We start from the raw sequence: 14,135 nt of genomic DNA on the forward strand, positions 1-14,135 counted from the left end.
GGGGGAAAGAGAGAGAGAGACAGAGGGGAGAGAGAGAGACAGAGGGGGAGAGAGAGAGAGACAGAGGGGAGAGAGAGAGAGAGAGAGACAGAGGGGGAGAGAGAGAGAGAGACAGAGGGGAGAGAGAGAGAGAGAGAGAGAGAGAGAGAGGGAAGAGAGAGAAAGACAGAGGGGAGAGAGAGACAGAGGGGGGGAATGAGAGACAGAGGGGGAGGGATAGAGAGACAGAGGGGGAGGGATAGAGAGACAGAGGGGAGAGAGAGAGAGACAGAGGGGAGAGAGGGGAGAGAGAGAGAGAGACAGAGGGGAGAGAGAGAGAGAGAGACAGAGGGGAGAGAGAGAGAGAGACAGAGGGGAGAGAGAGACAGAGGGGGGAATGAGAGACAGGGGGGGAATGAGAGACAGAGGGGGAGGGATAGAGAGACAGAGGGGGAGGGATAGAGAGACAGAGGGGAGAGAGAGAGACAGAGGGGAGAGAGAGAGAGAGAGACAGAGGGGAGAGAGAGAAAGACAGAGAGAGATACAGAGGGGAGAGAGAGATACAGAGGGGAGAGAGAGAGACAGAGGGGAGATAGAGAAAGACAGAGGGGAGAGAGATACAGAGGGGAGAGAGATACAGAGGGGGGAATGAGAGACAGAGGGAAGAGAGAGAGAGAGACAGAGGGGAGAGAGAGAAAGACAGAGAGAGATACAGAGGGGAGAGAGAGAGACAGAGGGGAGATAGAGAAAGACAGAGAGAGATACAGAGGGGAGAGAGAGAGACAGAGGGGAGATAGAGAAAGACAGAGGGGGGAATGAGAGACAGAGGGAAGAGAGAGAGAGAGACAGAGGGGAGAGAGAGAGAGACAGAGGGGAGAGAGAAAAAGACAGAGAGGAGAAAGATACAGAGGGGAGAGAGAGAGAGACAGAGGGGGGGAATGAGAGACAGAGGGGGGGAATGAGAGACACAGAGGAGGGATAGAGAGACAGTGGGGAGGGATAGAGAGACAGTGGGGAGGGATAGAGAGACAGAGGGGAGAGAGAGAGAGACAGAGGGGAGAAAGAGAGAGAGACAGAGGGGAGAAAGAGAGAGAGACAGAGGGGAGAGAGAGAAAGATACAGAGGGGAGAGAGATAGATACAGAGGGGAGAGATAGAGAAACAGAGGGGAGGGATAGAGAGACAGAGGGGGAGGGATAGAGAGAGAGAGAGAGAGAGAGAGAGAGAGAGGGGAGAGAGAGAGAGACAGGGGAGAGAGAGAGACAGAGGGGAGAGAGAGACAGAGGGGAGAGAGAGAGAGACAGGGGGAGAGAGAGAGACAGGGGGAGAGAGAGAGACAGGGGGGAGAGAGAGACATGGGGAGAGAGAGACATGGGGGGAGAGAGAGAGACATGGGGGAGAGAGAGAGAGACATGGGGGAGAGAGAGAGAGACATGGGGGAGAGAGAGAGAGACATGGGGGAGAGAGAGAGAGACATGGGGGAGAGAGAGAGAGACATGGAGAGAGAGAGACATGGGGGAGAGAGAGACATGGGGGGAGAGAGAGAGACATGGGGGAGAGAGAGAGAGACATGGGGGAGAGAGAGAGAGACATGGAGAGAGAGAGAGACATGGAGAGAGAGAGAGACATGGGGGAGAGAGAGAGACATGGGGGAGAGAGAGAGACAGAGAGAGACAGAGGGGGGAAAGAGAGAGAGACAGAGGGGAGAGAGAGAGACAAAGGGGAGAGAGAGAGAGAGAGACACACAGAGGGGAGAGAGACACAGAGGGGAGAGAGACACAGAGGGGAGAAAGACACAGAGGGGAGAAAGACACAGAGGGGAGAGAGAGAGAGAGAGAGAGAGAGACAGAGGGGAGAGAGAGAGACAGAGGGGAGAGACAGAGGGGGGAGAGAGAGAGAGAGAGAGAGAGGGGAGAGAGAGAGTGACAGAGGGGGAGAGAGAGAGACAGAGGGGGAGAGAGAGAGACAGAGGGTGGAGAGAGAGAGAGAGACAGAGGGGAGAGAGAGACAGAGAGAGAGAGAGAGAGGGGAGAGAGAGAGAGAGACAGAGGGGAGAGAGAGAGACAGAGGGGAGAGACAGAGGGGGGAGAGAGAGAGAGAGAGAGGGGAGAGAGAGAGTGACAGAGGGGAGAGAGAGAGACAGAGGGGGAGAGAGAGAGACAGAGGGTGGAGAGAGAGAGAGAGACAGAGGGGAGAGAGAGACAGAGGGGAGAGAGAGACAGAGGGGAGAGAGAGAGACAGACAGAGGGGAGAGAAACATACAGAGGAGAGACATAGGGGAGGGGAGAGAGACATAGGGAAGGGGGGGAGAGACATAGGGGAGGGGGAGAGACACAGGGAAGGGGGGGAGACACAGGGGAGGGGGGGAAAGACACAGGGGAGGGGGGTTGGGGGGAGACACAGGGGAGGAGGGGTGGGGGGGAGACACAGGGGATGAAATGGAAGGCAGGTTCTGAAGTCAGCAGTGGTGTACCATTACCAAGCAAATTGAGCAGTGCACATACCTTTAATCTGCAGCTCTGCTAGACATGGTGACACTGTCTGACTGAGCACTTCACACTACGGCACCGGGCAACTGCATTACACACACACAGGCAGCTTCTTTCCCTCTCAGCAGGAAATGACAGTTTGAAATCAGAGTGTTGTCCCAGGTTACCATGGCAATGCTCTGATTTAAAACTGTCATGTACCGGGGGGGGGGCCGCGGGGGGGGCGCAAGGAAAAAAAAAAGTTGAAAAAAAAAAGTTGAGAAAATAAAATTACACCAGTACAGTACCATAGTGTAACTTACTCTCTTAACTTACTCTCTCAAGCGGTGGCCGGCTCATCAGGATAAACAGTGTAGTAGAATAGATTACTTACCTAATACCAACAACAAGTAACGGTCCTCAGCGGGTGCGGCTCACTCCTTGGCTGCTTGACTCCACTGATTGCATCGGATCTTCTTGGATCTTCCTTCCAGCAGCCTGGCTTCTCACAGTGCACTGTCCACGTGACTCGGCTGAGGGCTCCAAGGTTCCCTCCAGCACTTCCGCACACTGCTCCGCCTCGTCAGCAGTCACGTGACGTGACTGACAAGACTGCTGCTGATTGGCTCCCCGAGGCTGCTAGAAGAGCAGCCTCAAATGGGAGCATATGGGTAGCAATGGGCTCAGCTTTTAGGCACCAGTGGGTGGCGCTGGCTCAGTTGTGGCTCAGGCAGGCATTTTGTGCAATGGATGGAGGGCAGCGGACCAGCTCATTGCCTACCTTCTATTACGCAACATGGATGATACCATGTATGCCGGACCGGGGGGGGGGGTGGAAAAAAATTAAACAATTTTTTTTATTTTATTTTTTAATAATAATAATTCTAAAAATAAATGTTTTTAGTCATTAGGACAGGTGAGGCACTGCCTCACCTGCCGCTAATGACTGCACGTCACTGCTTCATTCTGTTTTAGTCGTCGGATGAAGAGGATGCTCCGCGTCGGATGTCTTGAAGATGGAGCCGCTCCACGCCGGATGGATGAAGATAGAAGATGCCGTCTGGATGAAGACTTCTGTCCGTCTGGAGGACCACTTCTGCCCCGCTTGGATGAAGACTTCTGCCCATCTGGAGGACCACTTCGCCCGGCTTGGATGCAGACTTCTGCCGTCTGGAGGACCACTTCTGCCCCGCTTGGATGAAGACTTCTGCCCATCTGGAGGACCACTTCGCCCGGCTTGGATGCAGACTTCTGCCGTCTGGAGGACCACTTCGCCCGGCTTGGATGAAGACTTCTGCCGTCTGGAGGACCACTTCGCCCGGCTTGGATGAAGACTTCTGCCGTCTGGAGGACCACTTCGCCCGGCTTGGATGAAGACGTCTCCCGGTAAGTCGATCTTCAGGGGGTTAGTGTTAGGTTTTTTAAGGGTGTATTGGGTGGGTTTTATTTTTTAGATTAGGGTTTGGGCGGCAAAAGAGCTAACTGCCCTTTTAAGGGCAATGCCCATCCAAATGCTCTTTTCAGGGCAATGGGGAGCTTAGGTTTTTTAAGATAGTATTTTATTTGGGGGGTTGTTTGAGTGGGTGGTTGGTTTTACTGTTGGGGGGGTTGTTTGTATTTTTTTATTTTTACAGGTAAAAGAGCTGATTACTTTGGGGCAATGCCCCGCAAAAGGCCCTTTTAAGGGCTATTGGTAGTTTAGTTTAGGCTAGTTTTTTTTTTATTTTAATAGGGCTATTAGATTAGGTGTAATTAGTTTAAATTTCTGTAATTTTATTATTTTCTGTAATTTAGTGGGGTTTTTTTTGTACTTTAGCTAATTTAATTTAGGTAATTGTATTTAATTTTATTAATTTATTTAATTATAGTGTAGTGTTAGGTGTTCGTGTAATTTAGGTTAGGTTTTATTTTACAGGTAAATTTGTCTTTATTTTAGCTAGGTAGTTAGTAAACAGTTAATAACTATTTAATAACTATTCTACCTAGTTAAAATAAATACAAACTTGCCTGTAAAATAAAAATAAATTCTAAGCTAGCTACAATGTAACTATTAGTTATATTGTAGCTATCTTAGGGTTTATTTTACAGGTAAGTATTTAGTTTCAAATAGGAATAATTTAGTTAATGATAGGAATATTTATTTAGATTTATTTAAATTATATTTAATTTAGGGGGTGTTATGTTTAGGGTTAGACTTATGTTTAGGGGTTAATAACTTTAATATAGTGGCGGCGACGTTGGGGGCGGCAGATTAGGGGTTAATAAATGTAGGTAGGTGGCGGCGATGTTAGGGACGGCAGATTATGGGTTAATAAAATGTAACTAATATTTGCGAGGCGGGAGTGCGGCGGTTTAGGGGTTAATATGTTATAGTTGCTGCGATGTTGGGGGCGGCAGATTAGGGGTTAATAAGTGTAGGTAGGTGATGGCGACATTGGGGGCGGCAGATTAGGGGTTAATAAATATAATGTAGGTGTCGGCGATGTTTGGGTCAGGAGATTAGGGGTTCATAAATATAATGTACATGGCGGCGGTGTCCGGAGCGGCAGATTAGGGGTTAAAATTTTTATTTTAGTATTTGCGATGCGGGAGGGCCTCGGTTTAGGGGTTAATATGTAGTTTATGGGTGTTAGTGTACTTTTTAGCACTTTAGTTATGAGTTTTATGTTACGGCGTTGTACCATAAAACTCATAACTACTGACTTTTAAATGCGTTAGGATTCTTGACAGGGTAGGGTGTACACTTTTTGGCCTCCCAGTACAGACTCGTAATACCGGCGCTATGGAAGGCCCATAAGAAGTGTGCGGTGACCCTAAACCTTCAAGACTCGTAATAGCAGCGTGCGTAAAAAGCAGCGTTAGGACCTCTTAACGCTGCTTTTTTACCGTAACGCACAACTCGTAATCTAGCCGTAAGTTTTTCACTGTGCACATTGTCTAATGATGACAGCATGTGCCATGCGCCAGACTGGTGGGAGACCTTGGTTACCCCTGCTTAGGAGTGAGAGTGGGGGGCAGAGAGAGGATGATGCCCTAGAGGTTGCTGTGAGCATGTGATGTCTTATGTAGTGTGTGGGAATGTGAGAGGGCAGTGTTTGTACCCTTCTGTGCTTCAACCCAACAGGAGGAGAAAGGTATTGAATGTTCAGGACCCAGTGAAGGGACACTGGGAGCTAGGATTGCTTTACCCCAGGAAGAGGTAGGATATGTGGAGTGGGGTATAGTGGCCAATGTGACATGTCTGGTGCCTGAGTGTGGTGAACAGGGGGCAGAGGCTTCTTCTCTGGCTCGCCCTGTAAAATGCACTCTTTGTGAGGGATGTCGGGCTCAGTTATGCAGTTGGCAAAGAGAACAGCTGACAGGTATGTGTCAGTCTGTCTCTGAAACAGTAGGAGTGAAGGGCACGGCTGGTGTAGAGGCCCTCTCAGAGAGGGTAGGACAGAATGGGACCCTGGGTGTGTTTGAACCCCACCCTACAGTAATAGCAGGGAGAGGTAGATGGGACTTCCCCTATAACTCTCCCATGGATAGAGAATGTGTGGGCCCAGCAGCTACAGTGAATAGTGAACCTGCTACACCTACAGAGCTTACAGGGGTGGACTATCTGGCCTAAGCTTTGCAAGAACTGCCCTTAGTCCCCTAGTGAGTTATCCTGAGGGGGCTCTAAATCCCTTCACGAGTGAGTGTGAGAGCAAGGAGTGTGGGATATCTAGCAACGGGGTACCCTCCACAAAGGAAATGATGTCAGCTGATGCTGAATGCCACAGTGGGCGAATGAATGCAGAAAGTGTGCAAAAAGGGCAGATCTGGTGTTATGAACGGGGAAAGACTATCGGCTAGATTACGAGTCTTGCGTTAGGGTTAAAAAGCAGCGTTGAGAGGTCCCACTGGTATTACGAGTCTGGCAGGAGAGAGTGTACTACTCACTTTTTTTCAGCGACTCGAGCGTACCGCAAATCCCATTAAGTCAATTGCGTATCCTATCTTTTCCATGGGATTTGCCTAACACCGGTATTACGAGTCTTGGAAGAAGTGAGCGGTAGACCCTCTCCTGTCAAGCCTGGTACCGCATTTAAAAGTTAGTAGTTAAGAGTTTTATTGGCTAACACCGTAACATAAAACTCTTAACTAAAGTGCTAAAAAGTACACTAACACCCATAAACTAACCCCCTCGCACATCGCAAACGGTTAAATAAAATTTTTAACCCCTAATATGCCGACCAGACATCGCCGCCACTGTAATAAATATATTAACCGCTAAACCGCCAAACCGCCGCTCTCCCGCATCGCAAACACTAGTTTAATTTTATTAACCCCAAATCTGCCGTCCCTAACATCGCCGACACCTACCTACATTTATTAACCCCTAATCTGCCGACCCCGCCGCCACTATATTAAATGTATTAACCCCTAAACCTAAGTCTAACCCCCCCTAACTGAAATATAATTTAAAATAATCGAAACAAAATTACTACAATTAAATAAATTATTCCTATTTAAAACTAAATACTTACCTATAAAATAAACCCTAAGCTATCTACAATATAACTAATACTTACATTGTAGCTATCTTAGGGTTTATTTTTATTTTACAGGCAACTTTGTATTTATTTTAACTAGGTACAATAGTTATTAAATAGTTATTAACTATTTAATAACTTCCTAGTTAAAATAAGTACAAATTTACTTGTAAAATAAACCCTAACCTAAGTTACAATTACACCTAACACTACACTATAATTAAATAAATTACCTAAACTAACTACAATTAATTACAATTAAATTAAATAAACTAAAGTACGAAAAAAAATAAACACTAAATTACAGAAAATAATAAAAATAATTACAAGAATTTTAAACTAATTACACCTAATCTAATCCCCCTAATAAAATAAAAAGCCCCCCAAAATAATAAAAATCACTACCCTATAGTAAATTACAAATAGCCCTTAAAAGGGCTTTTTGCGGGGCATTGCCCCAAAGTAATCAGCTCTTTTACCTGTAAAAAAAAAATACAATACCCCCCAACATTAAAACCCACCACCCAATCCCCCCTTAATAAAACCTAACACTACCCCCTTGAAGATCACCCTACCTTGAGACGTCTTCACCCAACCGGGCAGAAGTGGTCCTCCATACGGCCAGAAGTCTTCATCCGATCCGGGCAGAAGAGGTCCTCCAGACGGGCAGAAGTCTTCATCCAGGCGGCATCTTCTATCTTCATCCATCCGGAGCGGAGTGGGTCCATCTTCAAGACATCCAACGGGGAGCATCCTCTTTCATCCGATGACTAACACTAAATGACGGTACCTTTAAGTGATGCAGTTAATGCAATCAGCCAATAGGATTGAGCTTGCATTCTATTGGCTGATTGGAACAGCCAATAGAATACGAGCTCAATCCTATTGGCTGATTGGATCAGCCAATAGGATTTTTTCTACCTTAATTCCGATTGGCTGATAGAATTCAGCCAATCGGAATTGAAGGGACGCCATCTTGGATGACGTCACTTAAAGGTACCGTCATTTAGTGTTAGTCATCGGATGGAAGAGGATGCTCCCCGTCGGATGTCTTGAAGATGGACCCGCTCCGCTCTGGATGGATGAAGATAGAAGATGCAGCCTGGATGAAGACTTCTGCCCGTTTGGAGGACCTCTTCTGCCCGGATCGGATGAAGACTTCTGCCAGTCTGGAGGACCACTTCTGCCCGTCTGGAGGACCACTTCTGCCCGGTTGGGTGAAGACGTCTCAAGGTAGGGTGATCTTCAAGGGGTTAGTGTTAGGTTTTATTAAGGGGCGATTGGGTGGGTTTTAGAATAGGGTTGGGTGTGTGGGTGGTGGGTTTTAATATTGGGGGGTATTGTATTTTTTTTACAGGTAATAGAGCTGATTACTTTGGGGCAATGCCCCGCAAAAAGCCCTTTTAAGGGCTATTTGTAATTTAGTGTAGGGTAGGGATTTTTATTATTTTGGGGGGCTTTTTTATTTTATTAGGGGGATTAGATTAGGTGTAATTAGTTTAAATTTCTTGTAATTATTTTATTTTCTGTAATTTAGTGGGGTTTTTTTCATACTTTAGTTAATTTAATTTAATTGTAATTAACTGTAGTTAGTTTAGGTAATTTATTTAATGATAGTGTAGTGTTAGGTGTAATTGTAACTTAGGTTAGGATTTATTTTACAGGTATATTTGTATTTATTTTAACTAGGAAGTTATTAAATAGTTAATAACTATTTAATAACTATTCTACCTAGTTAAAATAAATACAATGTAACCTGTAAAATAAAAATAAACCCTGAGATAGCTACAATGTAAGTATTAGTTATATTGTAGCTAGCGTAGGGTTTATTTTATAGGTATTTAGTTTTAAATAGTAATTATTTAGTTAATAATAGTAATTTTATTTAGATTTATTTAAATTATATTTAAGTTAGGGGGGTGTTAGGGTTAGACTTAGATTTAGGGGTTAATATATTTATTATAGTGGCGGCGACATTGGGGGCGGCAGATTAAGGGTTAATAAGTGTAGTTAGGTGGTGGCGACATTGGGGGCGGCAGAGTAGGGGTTAATAAATAAAAAGTAGGTGTCCGCGATGTTGGGGGCAGCAGATTAGAGGTTAATAAGTGTAAGATTAGGGGTGTTTAGACTCGGGTTCATGTTAGGGTGTTAGGTGTAGACATAAAAAATATTTCCCCATAGGAATCAATGGGGCTGCGTTAGAAGCTGAACGCTGCTTTTTTGCAGGTGTTAGACTTTTTTTCAGCCGGCTCTGCCCCATTGATTCCTATGGGGAAATCATGCACGTTTAGCCAGCTCACCGCTACCGTAAGCAGCACTGGTATTACAGTGAGATGTGGAGCAAAATTTTGCTCTCCGCTCACATTTCTGAGGCTAAAAATGCTCGTTAGCACCACTTAGCCTCTAACGCAAAACTTGTAATCTAGGTGTATGCTTCCCATTGCATCTTTCCTACAAGTACCTCCTAGAGGGTTTGGTTGTTAGTATAGGTACAAAGGGGGTAAAGAGTGACTGAGCTAAAGAGAGAATGAGGATAAAAGGGAAAATATAAAAGAGATGCACATACCTTTTCAACCTTTTTTTTTCTCTTCTAAATGGGACCAGGGAGCAAGGGCCTGAAGTAAAGTCAGGGTTGTCAATAGGCTTGACATGATGGTTTAGAGGCAGAGTTTTTCATTTCTAGTTTTAAGTGGTCCGACTCCCAGAACATAAAAAGGCGAATGAAGGATTTTGATTCCAAAGCTACTATGATCAATAATTACTTATCTCACGTTCAACTCCCCTTCCTCACGGCAGAGATTAGCGAGTCCCTGGACTCGCCTTTCACTCTACAAGAAATCCTAATAGCTATTAAGAACCTCCCTCAAGGTAAAGCCCCCGGTCCCGACGGATTCACTCCTAAATTCTATCACCTGTTTAAGACCCACCTGGGCCCCCATCTTCTAACAATGTACAACTCCCTAGACCATGACTGTCCTTTTCCTCAGTCTCCATTGGAGGCTACAATTTTGGTTATTCCCAAACCTGTAAAGAATGCTGAATTAGTCTCTAATTATCGCCCAATATCTTTGATCAACATTGATATTAAGCTATATGCGAAAATACTAGCCACTAGAATTAATAGTATATTATAGGGCTGTCAAAAATAATCGTCACACCGATGCATCACGATGCAGCAGTGAACGATTCTGCATCGATGCAGTGAAGGCTCTTAATCGATTCCGGGTCAGTGACGTCATGGGCAGGGGATTCGGTATGTGAGGAAATGAGTCTTGTACTGTCAGTTTCCTGTTTTCCTCATTGCTCCGTTTTTAAACTTCACTGTTGTTATGGAGCCACAATATAAGCCTTTCCAAGCCGCCTCCTCCCCTGTATGTCAGTTTGTTTATTTTTTTTATTGCAAGTACTGGGAGTTTGGTTTGCCCTCCCTTCACTGACTGCTGCTTTATTTAATACTATTGGTATTGGTAGTACTAGCAGTCAGTGCCTATCACTGTTCTACGTAGTGCAATATCGTGCTCGTCAGAGAGAGACTCTCGGTAGCCAGTGTCACAGGAATTCATATAATCCCTCTGAATTAGCTGCTGATAACGTAGAACAGTGATAGGCACTGACTGCTAGTACTACCAATACCAATAGTATTAAATAAAGCAGCAGTCAGCGAAGGGAGGGCAAACCAAACTCCCAGTACTTGCAATAAAAAAAATAAACGAACTGACAGGTGACATAGAACAGGCAACTCCCAGATAGGCACCATTAACCCCATACATGCCAGGCGAGTCTGACAGGGAACTCCTGTGATTCAGGACTTGCTGTGCACACTGCGCAGATATCTGACCCAGAGAGCATTACCAATAGACCTCCTCTCACATGTTCCGGTCAGGAATTTTTATGACACCTATCCTAAAGAGCCGACAGCAGCCTCATGTAAACAGTGAATCTTTTCTTGTATTATCGATTCACTGTTTACTGTTGTGGTCTCTGCTGCCTGTTTCCTCTCTGTCAGATCCCTAGCCCAAACGAGCATTTGAGGGTTGCTGTAAAACTTTTGACTTACTGTATCTAATAGAAACCCTCAAATGCTCGTTTGGGCTAGGGATCTGACAGAGAGGAAACATGCAGCAGAGACCGCAACAGCAAACAGTGAATCTATAATACAAGAAAAGATTCACTGTTTACATGAGGCTGCTGTCGGCTCTTTAGGATAGGTGTCATAAAAATTCCTGACCGGAACATGTGAGAGGAGGTCTATTGGTAATGCTCTCTGGGTCAGGTTTCAGATGTCTGCATGTACTCCGTGAGAATGTTTGAGTGAGTACACTGCTGCTGGTTATATTTTCCTTTGTAAAATAAATCTACAGATACATTTCTGTGCATATTGTAGTATTATGTTTATAAGTGCTCTTCCATCTTACACAGTTGTTTAAAAGATTATTATATATATATATATATATATATATATATATATATGTGTGTGTGTGTGTGTATGTGTATATATATATATATATATATATATATATATATATACACATACATACACACACACACATATATTATATATATATATATATATATAAATATATATATATATATATATATATATATATAAAATATGGAATAGAACAAGATCATGAAAATCATGGGCAGTAATCGTGATGCATCGCGATGCATCGTAGAATCGAATCGTATCGAATCGTTACAATGATAATCGTAATCGAATCGAATCGTGAGACAAGTGAAGATGCGCAGCTCTAGTATATTACCTACTCTAATTCATACCGACCAGGTCGGTTTTATACCAGGTAGAGAGGCCAAGGATAATACTATCAGAGTCCTGCAAACCATACTCTCTGCCAATGCCTCTAACACCCCTCTAATTTTACTCTCCACTGACGCGGAAAAGGCCTTCGACAGAGAGGACTGGGACTTAATCTGGGCCACTCTGTCGAAATTTGGCTTCTCGGCTAATTTGATCTCCCGCATAAAAGCATTATACAACGGCCCCACCGCTAGAATTTACGCTAACAACATTTTGTCCCAGAAAATCTCTATCAGAAACGGCACGAGACAGGGGTGTCCCCTTTCTCCCTTATTGTTTGCCCTGACTGTAGAAGTGCTTGCGACTGGAGTCAGAAATAACATCGGAATTGAGGGCATATCCTTCGGGCCATCCCAACAAAAATGTCTACTTTACGCGGACGATATCATATTTCCAATCTGTTTCTTACCCACCTCACTACCAGCACTGCTAACAGAGCTAGCAGACTACAAGAAAGTCTTGAATTTCTCTGTTAATATGGAGAAATCTAAACTAATGCCCCTTCATATAACAGAAGAGGAAAATAGTTTTATCACAACACATACCACCTTTCAGATAACTAATACAATTCGCTACCTAGGTATAGATTTATCCCCTATCCATTCTGAATTGTTTGACCTCAACTATATCCCACTACAAAAAGAATCCCAAACATCTCTTGAGAAATGGCATAAACAAGGCCATCTTTCATGGATGGGCTGCGTTAACGTGCTTAAAATGAACCTCATCCCTAAATTTCTGTACCTGTTTCAGGTCCTTCCCTTAGACAGCCCTAACGCTGTCATGGTTATGGCCTGTACCTTTAAGTTACCTGCCTATATAAGGCTCCTTCTTCCTACCACACCTTGCTTAGGATTGTTTGTAGGTAGGATTTCTGGATCTTCCCTACTCTCCACTTAAGCCTGGATTACAATAAGTATTAAGGATTACTTTTTGCTGTTTTGTGCTTTTACTGGTACTATGTTACTAACCTGTGTTTGGCATCTTTACTCCTATCTGCTGCTTATTTACCTTTTGCCTTGTTTGTAAAGTATTACAGTTTCACCCTCAGAACTAAAAGAGCCGATTTAGCTCACCTCTAACTACGCATCCACTTCCGGTGCAAACCTCCAGCGGCCTCTACTGAAGCTACCACAGTCCTGCTGTGTCACCATCTCACAAGCGTCCTTCGTGCCTCCTGCGCTGCAGCCTGTCAGATGCACTCTCACAAGCTTCCCTGCAGAGGTACACCTCTCCCTCTTCACAGTGGTGATTAGGAAAACCAGACTGCGCTATTCTTCTGCAGGTGCCAAGCATAAAGACCAAGGTAAAACTTGTCATATCTCCTACCTGAACTGTTGTAATGTTGTTCAAGCTACTTACCTGTGTTTACCGTAATCTCTCAAATAGAAGGTAATTGTTTGATAAAACAACCGTTTTACACCAGCTATATGTTTGTGCACAACTTACCAACTGTATCATATCTGCATACTAACTTCTGTGAATCAACTATTTCATTATAAGAAGGTGACTAATTCTGCTCTCATAACTATATTATACAGTGAATATTGCTTCACTACCAATCTGCTTTTTCCCTTTTGGGCCCTCAGTCAATGAACTGAATAGGGGTTATCTTATTTCTAACCCCGTTACTTGTGAGACTGAGTGGAACTAGACACTAATTCCCTACATACTGCTCCTGCATTACAAACGCTTATTTAATACAACAACAAAAACTGTTTGATTCCTTTATCTGGGCCCAAAAGTGCACTAGAGTGACCAAAAACACCTTATACCTTGACAGAGAACATGGTGGGTTGGGCGCCCAAACCTCACAGCCTACTATAGAGTAGCCCACATAGCGCGTATAGCGGCGTGGAAGCATTCTCACCACGAGAAACCTTGCGTGCAATTGGAATCCTTCCTGGCAGGTGGACACAATTTGGGAGACCTGTGTTGGATTCCAACCAAGCACAGACCTCCAGAAGCTAACACCAATTACTATGTGGCAGCCACACAAAAGGTGTGGGATAAAACCTTAACCTTAGATAACCCAATCTCAACTATACCATCCCCTCTTACCCCTATTCTTAATAACCCCCTTTTACTACAACCGCATGCCCTACAAATCCCAGTAGTTAACAACTCTCCTTCCAATGTCCCAGCCCACCTGGTGCTTAATAATGGTCAAGTTCGCTCGCAACTAGAACTCTCGCAAATCCTGGGTCTCCCATTCCATCTCTGGTTCCCCTACCTGCAATTAAGACACGCCATACTAAATAGTCCCTTTACAGAAGATCTGACCAGACTCTTGTACCCCTTTGAAAAACTATGCACTACCCCCGCCCTGAATAGATCCCATATCTCCGTA

This window comes from Bombina bombina, chromosome 4 (genome assembly GCF_027579735.1).
Source record: "Bombina bombina isolate aBomBom1 chromosome 4, aBomBom1.pri, whole genome shotgun sequence".
Taxonomy (NCBI): domain Eukaryota; kingdom Metazoa; phylum Chordata; class Amphibia; order Anura; family Bombinatoridae; genus Bombina; species Bombina bombina.